Genomic DNA, 15,630 nt, shown 5'->3' on the forward strand with positions numbered 1-15,630 from the left:
TACGTGTCTCCCACTGCTGCTTCGGGTTGAGAAATGGAGGCTCTGTGGTGTGAGTGTCCCACTCGTGAAGGACAGGCTCACCCCCGTCTTGCCGCCTCTCCCTGCAGGACATTCCACACACTCTGGGGTTCCTGCTGTCTGACTGGCTTCCACGTGCACTCGGGGACCCAGAGCAGACACTTACCAGCTCCAGAGAATCAGCTCCGAGGTGGGAAACGGGCCCGGGTCCCAGAACTCCCCGTGTTGGTTCCAGTCTGAATACACATGTTTTTCAAACAAGTGTGACATTTCTCAAGATTCGCTCACCTTTCCCTTCAGTCTATTTTTGATCTCCTCAGCTTTTCTTTCTAAATGAAGGCCAGACTTATCCAAGTAGGTGGACCCCAGGGCGAGGACCAACCATGGAAAACATGGACCCGGTTACTCCTGCCGCGCCCTGACCCAGCGGCTCTGGCTTGTTTGTGCTCTGCACTCATTACCACAGTTCACAGCACCAGCGTCTACACAGTGGCCCAAACCTGACACAACTATGTCATGTTTGACTCCTGCCTCCTCTGGACCACTTACACCAACTGGCCTCTGTTAGCTTCTCCGGCTGCCTTAAATGACCACAAATGTTTTTGCTTAAACCAACAAGAATTTATTCTCTTACAGATCTGAAGGGGTCCAGAATCAAGATGTCTCCCGGCTCGCGCTCTGTCTGAAGACTCTAGGGGAGAAGCTGTTCCATGCTTTCTTCTTAGTTTCTGATAATCTCAGCATCTCTCGCCTCATAGAAACAACACTCCAATCACTGTCTTCATTGTCATCGGACATTCTCCTCCGCTTCTGTCTCTTCTCCTCCTCTTATGAGACACAAGTCATACTGGATTTAGGACTCACCATAACTAGTGTGACCTTACCTAAACTTAACTACATCTACAAAGACTTTATTTCCAAATAAGGTCACATTCATGCATGCTCAGGACTTCAATATATCTTTCTGAGGGACAAAATACAACCCACGACAGCCTCTAAATCCGGTTAATTCGACCTATTAATGATCTCTTATGTCCATCTCCCCTTCATCCCCACTGCCATTCCTTTAGTGCAAGCCCTGTTGGGAGACTCTGAATACGTCCAGAGTCTCCCAACAGCCCTTGGAAGAATATTGTGGTTGTTTTGTAAGACAGAGGGCTGGAAGTGGAATTACTAGGTGAAAAGGCATCATGTCTTTAAAATTTTGATGGATTCTACCCATTTTTCTCTAAAGAAGATATTTAAATTTGTAATCCCTACATATAATGTCTGAGAATGGCCTTTCCCACCGATTATCGTCAACACAAAATTTTCTGAATTAAAAAAAAATTTCCTGCTAACCCATTAAACAATGATGTTTCAATATTTGCCCCTATATTTTCCTAATCACCAGGGACTCAGATCACACCTCACTGACAGTGGGTGAGCCCCTTGCTCTGACCCTGTCCTCTCCCCTTGCTCTGCCATCACAGGCGGCCTCAGTGGCCTCTAAGCAGTAGGTGAGAGTTGAGGAGCAGGTTCTCAGCTTTGTGTGCTGATATGCTAAGGAACACATAGTGGGCTCCTTCATGCGGTCACATGGCTGGGTAAACAGGCTGGTTGAGATGCTCCTTCCCTAGGACTGGTATCTATGGAACCCTCCTTGAATGGGTTGTGGTGGGGACTGGAAGCCAGCATCTCAGTTCCTGCCAAAGCACCTTTCCCCAGGCTTACACTTCACCTCCCAGATGACTCCCTTTCCCCTGCCATGAGCCTGACCTTCTGCTTCTGGAGGATGGATGGAGTGGTGGGGTAAGTCTAGAAGGACCAGTTTGGCCAACTTGGTAAGGCTGAAGGGAGTTGGGGCAGCTCCTCGACACAATTTACGGTGTGTGGACTTGCTGAGATGACTGGCCTTAGCTTTGGAGCTTTAGCCAAGATGTCAAGACTGAAGGAGAAGGCTCACACAGCATTTTGCTACATACATGTTACAGATGTGTGCATACATGGGAACATGTCTGCAGGGGCACTCTCATGCTCTTACTGCGGCGAAGGGGACGTCTGTGTCTTTTCCACATTACTGTGCATGCGTGGCCCACTTTTACTCTATGTTTATACAGTTTAATAGTGCTTAAGTTTTTAAAGCAAACATTTGTAACCTTTGTGTGTAAACAATTTAAATATTAAGAATTCACCTTTGAGCATCTTTTTGCTAGCTTGTAGAAAGTACGGGGATCCATACATGGGAAGATTTTTCTTTCAAAAGGAAAGGGCTAATTTTAAAATTATTTTCTGAGTGCATGTCCTATGCACACCTTTGGAACAGGGCTTATTGTTTTATTATTTCGAAACCCCACAGTTCCTTGTACGGGTATTCCCAAATAGGAGGTGAAAGGCGGAAAGAAAGGAAGGAAGGGAAAAGAAGGAAAGGACAGGAGGGAGGCAAAGAGGGAAGGAAGCCAGGAAGGAGGCAAGGAAACGGGGTAGCCAGCGATAAGGGAATCCTGAGGACTGTGCAGAGGTGAGCCGGCTGCCACATTCTCCAGCCTCCTCTTTCACTTTACACAAGACTTCATTGGGACTTAAATGTATCTTGCAAAGATTCTGTTGCAAGCCTGATGGGGAGATCCTTATCTGATCACAACCTCTAAGACCTCTGAGTTTGTCTTTCTCTTCAGAAATGGCAGAACTCTTTGAAATTTCTATGAAATTATGTGTCCAAGGATATGGTCCAAGAAATTTGATTGTGTGTTATGAGTTGGTCAGCAGCTTGGAAGTGATGGAGAATGATCCAGAACTCCTCTGGCCTGAATCACAATCCTGCGGTCTGGTCTGGTTTGCTGGCGGGTACTTGGATTCCAAACTCTACTTTGAGCCTGAGCTCCGAGGGAGCGGAATGTGAACTGAAGCTTCCTTTTCAAAGATTCAAAGATTAGGGGTGCCTGAGTGGCTCAGTGGGTTAAAGCCTCTGCCTTCGGCTCCAGTCATGGTCATGATCCCAGAGTCCTGGGATCAAGCCCCACATCAGGCTCTCTGCTCAGCAGGGAGCCTGCTTCCTCCTCTCTCTCTCTGCCTGCTTCTCTGTGATCTGTCAAATAAATAAATAAAATCTTAAAAAAAATTCAAAGATTATAAGAAAAAAAAATTAAAAACCAAGAACTAAAGATAGAAAAAACATGACAACACACATGGCTACTAGATATGGAAAAATTATCCAGCCTCAAGAGTATATGAACAGTTGTAAAAATTCTCTACCTTTCAAATTGAGAGGGATTTTTATATTTTATATTTATTTTATTTTATTTTAGTTTTTTTTTTTAAAGATTTTATTTATTTATCAGAGGGGGGGGGGAGAGCGAGCACAGGCAGACAGAATGGCAGGCAGAGGCAGAGGGAGAAGCAGGCTCCCTGCTGAGCAAGGACCCCCGATGTGGGACTCGATCCCAGGACGCTGGGATCATGACCTGAGCCAAAGGCAGCTGCCCAACCAACTGAGCCACCCAGGCATCCCAGTTTAGTTTAGTTTTTGACAGGAATTTAAAAAATACTATTTGACGACTAAGGAAGCAAACACTTTCATATTCTGCTGCTAAGAGTTGATCAGCACAAAGTTTTTAAGAGTGGAATTTTTCAATCTGTGTATCTAGGTGCATGTATTTGAACCAGCAGTAACACTTTTAGGAGTTTATTTCAGAAAATATCCTAAATTTGCATAATAATTTAGCTACCTGCTGCTTACTACAATCTTATTTAAAATAATGAAAACTGGGCGTAAACTCCACGTCCTACAGAAGAAATACGTTTGAAAAGTCACAGTTCATCCATAAATAAAATGCTCTTCGGCCACGAATGTGGATGTCATGATCATGGCCCTTCCAGCTGTGTCTGCAGAGCTCAGGGGTCTCATGCCTGAGGGTGGGGGCTCCCAGCACCTCACACTCCTCTCCATCCAAAATAGCAAAATGGTGTGAATTCTACTGCTAAAGCAAAACACAAGCTCCGATTCAAGGAAAGATGTTCGTGATGTGATATGAAAAGTGAAAAAGACAACAAGGTGGTGTGAACACCGTAAGTTTCCTTATGTGGGTGGGATGATGATTTGGGCTTTTCCTCCCCAATTTTCTCTTCCTGAAGCATGTCTGTCTTCCCTGAGGGACAGGATACACACAAAGCCTAACAGAAGAGAGTCCTTATAATGGAACTCAGAGTGGGAAGAAAGAGTCTTTCCAGCACAGTAACAAGTACAAGTAAGAATTATGCTAAGACACAGTCACATTGGACAGAGGAAGGGATCCAGTGCTGTTTCTGTTTTTGTCAACGCTGAACTCACCTTTAATCAGACTCTATGTCTCTCCTTCCCTAGGGACCCACCTCATTAACTAACAAATCTTTATTTTATTTATTTATTTATTTATTTATTTATTTTTTAAGATTTTATTTCTTTGGAAGAGAGAGGGCAGTGTGAAGCACAGAGGGAGAAGCCGACTCCCTACTGAGCAGGGAACCCAATGCAGGACTTGATTCCAGGACCCTGGGATCATGACATAAGCCGAAGGCGGACTCTAAATTGACTGAGCCACCCAGGCGTCCTTAACTTGCAAATCTGACACAGGAATCCAGTTGATGTGCTCATGGAAAGATCTGCGATGGGGTAGCGCGCCGAAGCGCCGAAACCCAGAACACATTTTCCTTGTGTCTTGTGGAGACAAAACCTTTCCAGTGTTGCAGATGCTGGATGGCAATTTCAACCTAGGTATAACAGAGAGGCCATTAATAATTTATTTAGGGGGTACTGTGCTCTTCAAAAGCCTCTGTACTCTCTCCATTCAAAAACTACCTAGCCCATTAAAGATGTTCATGTCTGCTTGGAACTTCATGCAGCCTTAAAAATGTTAAAAAACTTGCAGAGACCTAAACTGACTTAAAAAATATTGTCGTGGCATATTTTGCATATGGTATCTTCATGCCTTTTAAGTTATTCTTTAGTAAATTTACCGAGTTGTGCAACCCTCACCATGGGTCTATTTTAGAACATTTTCAATCTCCCCAATATATACATATATTGCTAATCTCCATTGTCCCCCTCGTCCCCCAACCCCAACCCCTAGCCACCATGAGTCTACGTTTTGTCTTCATAGCTTTGCCTTTTCTGGATATTTTGTATAAATAGAACCACATAACCTGTGGTTTCTTTTGTCTGTTTTTTTTTTTTTTTTTTCCCAGTAAGCAGAGCATTTTTGGAATTCGTCCATGGCACAGCACATACCTGTAGTTTGTACTTTTTTTAAACTCTTGAATCATATTCTGTTGTATGGAGGTACAAGTAAATCGACTCTTAAGTACAGGTGTAGTTTCAATAAATGATACGAATAAGAAGAAAATCTACCTGTTGCCAATTTAGTAGCACCATAAAAATATATCTGAGATAGTATTTCTAATGAAAATAGAACATTCATTTTATGATACGCTGTCTAATCCATCAAGAATTTGTGGGGTGCCTAGGTGGCTTGGTGGGTGAAGCCTCCACCTTAGGCTCAGGTTATGATCTCAGGGTTCTGGGGTCAGGCCCCGCATTGGGCTCTCTGCTCAATGGAGAGCCTGCTCTGCACCCCCCACCCCCCACCCACCGGCTCTCTGCCTGCTTGTGATCTCTGCCTGTCAAATAAATAAGTAAAATCTTAAAAAAAAAAAAAAGAAAGAATTTGCACTACTATCTAAAAAATTAATTCATTAGCTCATATCAATTGCTGTGTCAGGTTTTGGTGAAATGGGTATACTAAGACACAATCATTGCCCTAAACAGATTTTTATGGGGAGATAGAGCTAAAAAGTAAGGGGAAGAAATGAGAAAGTTAGTTCTTGGTGGAATAGCGAAGCAATCAAACTTAAAATTCTATATTGGAACATTAAGTATTTATTAAATATTTACCAAGTACCAAATCCAGTGTTAGGTCTGAGCTGAAATGCTGTCTAAAAGGAAAAAAAAAACTTTATAGGGAATAACATAAGAGCATATGCTACAGGTTTAGCACGATCAAGGACCCAAGTGCAGGACTAAAGTGACCTTGCTCATTAGGAGGAGCTAAGAAAAAGAATCCCAGCCGCAAGTCCACTGCAGACTCCGACTGAGTCTATCACAGCTTTGGTCTGTGGACTGAAGGAGGGAGATGTTACTGTCCTGTTCAGCCCTCTTACTGCTCTAGAAATGCCCTGAGGGCATTTCTAGAGCAGTATTCTAGAAAGACATTGGCAAAATAGACTATCCAGAATGACTGTGGTTATCTAGCCTTACGGAAAAGAACAAGCATTGGGGGGCTGGGAGACACATACGATACTTGTGTCTGAGTGTTCACAGAAATCTCTGGATGGCCCACCTAGCATGGGAGTGAGCTCCCACCACTGGACCCAACCCTGGAATCGGAAATCTATTTGGGAGGATGTAGCACAAATGGTTACTGCTTCAAGAGGGAGATATTTCTAAGCTTCCTTCCTACCCAAACCTGAATAATGAAAAAATATTAAACAAGCAACCAATCAGTTAGCTCATTCATTATTGACGCATTATTTTATGTAATAATTACACATTATTATGTGTAACCATGTTTAACCACATTTAGCCAATTCTTTTCCAATTCTTAATTTCTAGATATTTCTGGAGTCTTAACACCTTAACATTGCTATTGCTTCTCTTAGACTTTGGGTCAGGATTGTTTTCCCTCAGTAGCTACTTTTTGGCTCTGTGTGCGTGTGTGTGTGTGTGTGTGTACACAGTAACTCCTTTTCTTCTTCCTTACCATATAATGGGCATTCCCTGGGTTTGATATTCAGAGTAATTTTAAGTTATTATGCATTCCTTAATACAGAAAACCTTCAGAGAGCCAGATTCCTTTTCTGCTTTTAGGTACACATCTATGACCTTGAAAACCCTCCTTCTTCAGCTTTTTTTTTTTTTTTTTCCCACATTCAGGGCATCTTTTCACCTCTTTGAATCATTCATCCTGTATCTGATTGCCAGGTGGATTTTCTTAAAACACACTTCTGATCATTTTATTTTATTTCCCAGAAATCTACAGGGCTTTTCGGTGACTTACAGGAATGAGCTCAAACTCCCTATCCTCGCATTTACAAAATATCTAATCATGTCTCAATTTCCCTTTCCTGCCTTATCTCATTCTATTCTGAAAAGTCTTACTCAGGTTGAGTTAATCTCTCTGGTGTTTCTCAAGTATATGACATTTCATGGTTTTTCCTTTTCCTTTTAGCCAAGAACTTTTAACATGTTTTCTGCCTCTCTGTTTTGTGCATGCCCATTTTTTCCATAATCCCTGAATTTATCTAAATCCTAAATTCTGAATTTATCTAAATCCTAAATTCTGCAGCTGCAGCTCAAGACACATTTCCTCTCTCTTAAAGCCTCTCTGGCTGCCTGTTCAAAGCCCGGCTCACTGAGCAGCTATAGTCCATTCTACCCTGGGACATATTTTCTTTGTCGATCATCATGATTATTTACTTGTTATAATTGCTACTTACGTGTGTATATTTTCATGCCAGTTCTCCACAATGACAGATCAGGAATGTGTCTTACTGGTCTCTCTATCCCTCAGTATATGAAATATCCCAGGTCCAATACAACTCAACAGATAACATGATTTTCTCCAGGTGGCTGAATTTTAGAGCTGGTGGGAGATTTAGAGATCTGACCACGTTGGTTGAATAACTAATGGAGTTTGAACTAAAGGACAGTTCAGATCTTCGAGCCTAGTCAGGCACTCGGAATAACAGTTTTTGCCTGAGTGGCTTTTATTAGCACACATCACTGAGGCTGATTTATAAAGAAAGATATGTAGCATGTCTGAAGAGTTTGATGCAAAAGTAAACCTAAAATATGGCTCAAATTAACCTGTGGAGAAATCTTTCCAAAGTCTGATAGTCTTGTCAAAGTTTAAAAGCTCAGCTTCTGATTAAAATCGATACTCCTGATTCCATATTCACCGAAGCCCGGGACTGGAGATTGGTGATTTGCATTGATGAAGTGCAGAACCACTGAACAGCAGCAGGTGGCGCTGCTTCTCTGCGGAAATTTTTCGCGATCTGCTCTCTAGCCTCTGGCTCCTTCACCTTGCTCCTGCAAAGGCCTGACCCAGAATAGCAGTTTGAATATTTTATGCTAGTGGACATAAGATTTGCTTACGTTTGTTATATATTCCTTGATAGGCGAGGGTTTCAGAGAGCCAGGTCTTTATTTAGTTATGTTTTTATGGCTTTCATTTTCCCATTTCTGACCTTGAAGACCGGGTTCCTGGTGATCCCTGAGCCCTTCACACACTGAGAGGATATTTCAGATGTTAGAGTCAGCAGAGGAGCACGAGTAGGCATCTAGGTCCACCCTTCCTCTCTTCAGTGAGGACCTCTTAGCCCAGATCCCTGGTCAAGGTCATTCATAAAGTCACAGGCAGAGTGAGGAGTCAAACCCAGATGTCTTCTCAGTCATCTTGGCTGTCCCATCCTGTGGTGGTCTTTAGAAAGCCACTCGATATCAGGTATGCCGGGCCGCTAACTGCAGTGTGACAACGGGCAGCATCGATTTCAATCTGAGAAGCTGCCAGGGCCAGTCCGCAAATAGGAGAGTGTGTGAGCAAGTGCGAGTGAGTGTGTGTGTGTGTGTAACAGGTGGTGTACGGTTATCTTTCTCTCATTCTTCTTTGTCACATCTGTCCCGAGGTAAGCCCTCAACAAGCATTTGTTGAATAAGTGAAGGATGGAAGGGAATGAAAAATGAAGAATGAAAAGAAGTGAAGAAGGAAGAGAGGGGAGGAGGAAGAGAGGAGAAGGAAGGGAGGCAAGGAGGGAGGGAAGGGAAAGAAGGAAGGGAAAGAAGGCATGAATGGGGGAGGGGGAGGGAGGAAGAGATAGAGGGAGAGGGGGAAGCGGAGAGTGGGCGAAAGGGAGGAAGGGTAGGGGGGCCAGAGGAAGGAAGAAGGAGTTGGGGGAGTAGAGGAAGGGGGGGCAGTGAGGAAAGAATGGGAGGAAGGAGGTGGGGGAAGGAAGGGGGAGGAAGCCCAGTGCACGTGCAGGGTCTCGAACCACCAGCGACAGCTGGCAGATGATCCTGAGGTGATTTAACCTGGTTTAGAGCACTTTTCAGAAATAAGATGTAAAACACTTTCTGGCCAACTGGATTATTTTATTAACTCTCGTTTCAGCCTATTTGGACTCAGACCATATATTAAAAGGTGAATTCAAAGCTTGCTTCCCTTGGGGAGGATGACTCTTGATCCAGCACGGCCGTCGCGTCTGACAGCAGTGAGAGGGCATTGCCTGCCTGCGTTCCCCCCGCAGACACCACAGAAATGACCCATTCGTGAGGGCACATGGAACATGAACGTTTTGGGGAATGAGTCCATATTCAGAGTCAGAAAAATTCCAGGAAATCCAGACCCATGATTTTATTAGATTCCCGTTTAGAAGGAGAATTATCTCTGTATGTAGAATCTGAGCCCATGAGCGATGCCCGAGACAGGAAGTACAGCTCTTCCGTGTCTGACTCAAACAAGAACGACCGGCTTTTCTTTCTTATGATGTATCTAATTCTAGAGGTAAAGCTGAAATGCTGAATTTTATTTCTGTGATTTTTCCTTCAGGCCCAGTCCCTCCATGGGGTAGCGTCTTATGTCTTATGTCAGGACCACAGGACATGGATCTCATTTCACCTAACCAGCTGTCCGAAGGCGCCTGTCTCCTGTCCCTTTCAGAACCTCACTGACCGACCAAAGAAATTGATAGGATGTGATAATTCTTGTGTTAGAGGACAAGATTTGATTTTTAAACACAGGCCTCCTGGAAGCATAATGTTTTAGCTCAAGAATTACGTCTCTTCTGCCAGTGGAGATTTCTGGCATTAGATCACGTTGGGAGGGAGGTGGGTTTAAATCACTCCTGTCCTCCATTTGGTTGCCTGCCAGTCCTACCACCTGGGCAGCCATATGTTCCTGCAAATGCATGAAGAGGTTGTATCAGAAAATCATCCATTTAGCAAGTGTGATTGAAGACCCGCTAGGTGCCAGGCACTATGTTGTCAGGGCCCAAGGCACAGAGATTATGTGAAGGCAGGTCTGTACCTTGAGGGAAGAGACAGGCGAGGATTTTAGTGATTCAGTTGCACAAAGCTGGGTGCTGGCAGTGGAGAGCGAAGTGGATGGGCTTCAGGGTCGGAAAGGAGGTAGACCACAGCAATGGTAACTGGCCAGTGCTGATGGAGTCGGGGGAGGGAAGGATCCAGGGAGACTCCCAGTTTTATTTGGGAAACCAGACAGGTAGAATGAAGGGCACAAGAGAACATAGCCATAGGGGGAATCAGAATTACACCAGATGCATGTGTGCATGTGTAGATGAAAATGTGAGTGTGTGACAAGTGAGGATGATGTATTTTCAGTTTAGGGATGAATGAATGACTTTGAGCCTGAAGAAAGGCAAGTCCCGGAAGACCTCACTGTTACCAATCAGGATTACACTACACACCACAGTCTTTATCATAATCATAACATTTCAATCATTCAAAGACCATGCTTAATTTTTCTCTTCACCCTTCAGGACGTTTAATATGCAACTCTTGCATTGGAAGCTCCTACGGCTAAGGAAAACTGTAAGGACCACAGGACAGCTGAGCATACACAGAGCCCAAACACAGAGGAGCGGGAGACGTGATTGACCCCGCGGGAGCCCTGCTCTGCTGTGGGCATCACCTGGCACTGGACCAGGGCGCTCCAACAGGCTGGCATGTGGTGTGAGTGCTTCTCTCACCCTTCTTAGGTGCTAGAAACTGACCATCCTGGATGGCAGGTGGGTCTACGGACATCTGCCCCTGAGCAAGAGAGAAGAGAGGAGGTAGCCCGCTGGTCCCAGGTGCTGCACTGGGACCTTCCTTCCATGTCTTTATTGGAATCCAAAGTAAAATCTTCACTGTCCTTCACACTCTCAGTTCCAGCTTCTAAGATTCCAGAAATTCTTGCCATGTTAGTCCTAGATTTTTTTCTCCCTTTCATAACGACATTGTCCTCAGAAGGTTTCCGTTAACCTGGGATATACTTACTTACCAACTGAAAACATCAAATAGCAGTTTCTAACTTGATAGTTTCCCTGTGATGCTTGAAAGCAGAAACTGTGGACTGAAAGCCAGGAACCAAGGAACCGAACGTTTTGAGTAGGCGACCAGGGCAAAAAAGGTCCATTCAGCAGGAGGCTATGGCAGGATGGGGTGGGAGAAAGGAAATAAATATTAAAGGTTAGGGGCTGACTGGTGTCCCCCTTAAAATTCCTCTGTTGAAGTCCTAATCCCCAGTACCTCAGATCGTGACTGTATTTGGAGGCAGGATCTCTAAACAGGTGATTAAGTTAAAAGGAGGCCATGGGGGACAAAAGGAGGCCAGTGGGTTCTAATCTAACCTGACTAGTGTCCTCATAGGAAGATTAGGATACAGACTAGTCAGATGGAAGGCCGTGGGCAGACACAGGGACAAGGTGGCCCCCCACGCGCCAAGGAAAGAGGCCTCAGAAGAAACCAGACCTGGGCTTTCAGCTTCCAGAGCTCTGAGGAAATAACTTCTCTGTTGTTGAAGCCCCCAGCCTGTAGCGCTTAGGGAGTCCGCCCTAGCCAACCGAAACACGACCCAAAGGCGTGAGTGGGAGAGCCTGCGTGGTCTGCGCGGATTCTTACGCCAGATTGGCTGCTGTTATAATTTTACCGAGCATTTACTGAGTGTTAGGGCTAGCACATGGTAACAGTTTTTATGATCTTAAAATGCATTTTCTTTATCCCTGTGCCTGTAGGGGGGACGTGAAAGTTGTAGCGGCTCATCCATGATTCTGTGCCAAGCTGGAGCGAAGAAAACGCCCTTAACACATCCCTGCGGAGTGATCCAAATTCCGGAATAATGGTCCATTTGTCGGGCCCCGCAAAACTGTGGAACCCGCATTGCTCTTCTCTGTCAAGGAAGGGTTTGTCTTAGCTTCCTTTCGCCTGTTAAAGACGGTTCTAGAAATTCTTGCCATGTTAGTCCTATTTTTTTTTTTTTTTTTTTCCCTTGACAGCGTGGACACCGACCTTCTACTCTGCACTTTGAAATCTATATGGCTTTTCAAAGTAAAATGTGAAAAGTGCTTTGGGATTGGAGTTGCTTGGAATTACAGCCATGGTAGGCTAAGCTCCTCCGAACCCTTTCTTTCTCTCAGGGTCCTTCTTTTCATCAGAGTGAGAAAAACAAATCTTTTTATTTTTCGAAAACATGAGAGTGCATGGCTAAGTGATTCCTTCCCTACTTGTCTGGGGGCTACGTGGAGGTAGAAGAAGGAATGCAAAACGAAGAGAGGAAAGGAGAGCCTAGGAGCCTGGGGGGGGGGGGGTATTTGCTTTCACCTCCATTCCCCAACCTCACCCTCTGCTTTTGGGTGCCGTGCCCTGTGCTCTGGGACATGACCTCAGTGGACCCTGTCACTGGAGCTCTTGCCTGTTGCTGTCTGGCTGGTTTGGCTAATAGGAGCCATGGAGAGGTTGAGGGAGGGAGACACAGAGAGAGAGAGGTCTGGGCATTTATCTCCCCCTGCCCTTGCACGATTGGCCACAGTTCTGGAAATTTCTCTGTCTGTGGTTGGCTCCAGGAAGTGTATCTCCTCCTTTTTCCCCTCAGGCTTAGGAGTAGTAGTTGCTCCCATCCTTCTGTTGCTTCATCATTGCTCATTATTTCTTTCAGGGCTGCCTACCGCTTTGCAAATAGTCTTCATTGAAATGTTCTCTCAGTTAAACCTTTGAATATGCCAATGGTATCCTCACTTCATCATCCTCACAGCTCAGAGGACATTTGCTTTCTCATATTGGCTAACTAAAGCAATAGCATGTATTCTGGAAAACTCTGGCGTCCTCTCTCCTTCTGCTACTGTATAGCGAGGAAGTAGTCAAGGTCACCATTGTGCATCTCTCAGTGGACTCTTGTACCTTTTTAATCATTCACGCATGTGCCTTCTTGTGGTTTCCACCAGGTGCATGCAGGCTAGGCTAGGATGGATGGGGATGAGGTTCCATGTGAGACATAATAACTGATGTAACAAAACAAAAATAAAAACAAAAACCACAGACGTTTATGTATGTATCTCCAATGGTATGCTGGCCAGTGTTTTAAGGCTAGCCCTCTTGTTGGGGGGGGGGCTGTTTTATGGCATTTGTCATTTACTGTGGTATAACTATTTCCACCATGGCCAATTTCAAACCAACAGTTTGACCTCACTGAATATAAATTGGGGAGAGATGCTCCCCAAGCATCAGCTCTTGGGGGCTGGTACCAGCTGACTCGAGCAACCCACTGTTTATATCCAACTATAGACAGATTGGGACGAACACATTGGTCTTACGGTGGGAATGTGATAGGTTAAAATATTAGCCATAATAAAGTTGTTTATCAGGAGAGTCATTGTGCAACAAAATGGGGGTACTAAGTAGTTAGCAGGTGAACATAGCAGGTGTGTTTGTGTTTTTGGTGGAAGGTACAATTGTCATGTGATCACTCCAGGCTTAAAATGCAAATTGGAGGCAGCTTTGTGATTCTAGGATCCTAGTGACAGTCTCCAAACTATTGAAGGTGTTGGCCTCTTGCAAATAAACCTGAGTTATAGCCGAGGGGTAGGGGAGGGGGTTGGCTTTTCTCCTTTCTCAGTTCATTTTTATGTCTCATTAGCGACGTGAGGAAAAGGTGAAAATATTATCTAAAAATGAGAGAACAACCTCTTTGGTTTCCCTTTTTGTTCTCTGAAGATACTTGTAAAATGTGACCAAGACTGTATAACTGAATGATGGAATCCAGAACCCGCAAGTTGGCCATTAAAGTTTGAAAGAATAAAGTCCAAAGAAAACAATAAGTAGAAGTAGTAAATAAATAGCAGGTGTAAAAGTACAGTACTTGTGACCCCCTAATGGGGGCCCTGATGAAAATATAAATAGGTTTCAAAAATGTTTGGAGAAATTCTGGGATGAAAGGAGTACTGTAAGTTATTATGGAAACTAGCTAAATTTTCAGTTGATTCCAAACCTCTTGAAGTACATGCCATGATCCCCTACATGTTATATCATTAAATGAAACTATAAAAATCCAATGGGAATTTATCCCATTGGGAATTTATTCCGGTATTTTTTGAACTTGCGTGCAAATTCAGTTTCTGTAGGTACATGCTCTTTCAAATCCATTCGTGGGGGACACCTGGGTGGCTCAGTCTGCTAAGGGTCTGCCTTCGGCTCAGGTTATGATCCTAGGGTCTTGGAATGGAGTCCAGCAAGGGGCTCTTTGCTTAGTAGGGAGCCTGCTTCCCCCTCTGCCTGCCGTTCCCCCTGCTTGTGCTCTATCTCTCTCTCTGACAAATAAATAAAATCTTTAAAAAATGCATTAGTGGAAGCCAGTGGTATTCTGAGTGTGGGGTGCTATGAGCAGTCAGGTATCTGTGCAACAATACGGAAGTCCATTGTATATAGAGAATTTAAAAACAGTAATAAAACTGACTGCAGGTCAGCCTGCATTTTATCACCACCATGTGCTAGCAATTCTAAACAATATCAGTGATGAAATGCTCCTTGGGAAAAAAAAAATCTGTTGTTGGTTTAAGTTGTAAACAATTTTTATGCTTACTACTAAGTTTAAATAATATATACATATATTAGCTCTAAATTCACAAGTATTTATTACTTGTCCTTTAATAAACATTCACATTGTACATAGAAATTAATTTGGAGAATTTCCAGTGATCTCATTGGCCCCCAACATATGTGGGTTCCGCACACATGCTTTTTCTAGATTAAGTTCACAATAGTTTGGATTTGTTTGAGCTCACTCCTGACAAAGTTTCTGTCTCCAACCTCTGAGGTTCTAATGCTCGTTGCACTGAAGTAGTAGATTTGAAATAGACAATGAGGTACAGAGGTTATAAAGAGGGAGTAACAGAACTTGAATTATTTCAATTCTTTATTCTTTGTCATCACTTTGTCTTTATTTATGTTTAAATGAGAAACAGCGAAACAGTGCTGGGTGTAGGGTATAATCATTTTGTTTGGTTAGTACAGATTTCATCCTACATGATATAGTTTTGTGAACTTGACAAAGAGCTTTAAAATAGACTTTTCTTCTTCTTTTTAATTGTTAATTGTTTAAAACTAAACCCCCAAATGAAGAAATAAAACATTAATGGTATGATTTAGAAGCAAAAATTGAACTTCTATGGATGTTTCAGCTTTGTCCAAATCACTTCTTTAATGTTTATTGGCATGATTATATATACAAAGTTCAATAGAAGACATATTTAGCCTCTGGATTTATTATCTGAGTACTATTATTATTTATTTCATTTTGTATTTGTACTCAAAGTAATATCGTAGGGGAGGAGAGTTAAATACTCTAAGTGTGTACACTAAGTAGATATGCTAGGTAAATATGAGAGATTTGTATCAGTATAAAGTCACTCCCTAGAGGTGACTGAGTGGCTCAGTAGGTTAAGCATCTGGCTTCTGCTCAGCTCATGATCCCAGATTCCTGGGATCAAGCTCTGCCTCAGGCTCCCCTCTCAGCTGGGAGCCCGCTTTTCGCTCTCCCTCTGCTCCTC

The 15,630-nt window shown here is 43.6% G+C and overlaps 1 long non-coding RNA gene across 2 annotated transcripts; it reads left to right on the forward strand.

Moving 5' to 3' along the window:
• Positions 1-8,219: 8,219 nt before the first annotated feature.
• Positions 8,220-15,317, forward strand: LOC309865439. 2 transcript variants are annotated; one of them, XR_014312095.1, is made up of 4 exons: positions 8,220-8,537; positions 9,216-9,916; positions 10,588-10,780; positions 11,824-15,317. It is a non-coding gene; the product is annotated as an uncharacterized lncRNA (long non-coding RNA). The 2 variants fall into 2 exon arrangements; XR_014312096.1 differs by having other exon boundaries at positions 9,639-9,916.
• Positions 15,318-15,630: the final 313 nt, after the last annotated feature.

This window comes from Mustela nivalis, assembly GCF_964662115.1.
Source record: "Mustela nivalis genome assembly, chromosome: 5".
In the NCBI taxonomy this organism is placed as follows: Eukaryota; Metazoa; Chordata; class Mammalia; order Carnivora; family Mustelidae; genus Mustela; species Mustela nivalis.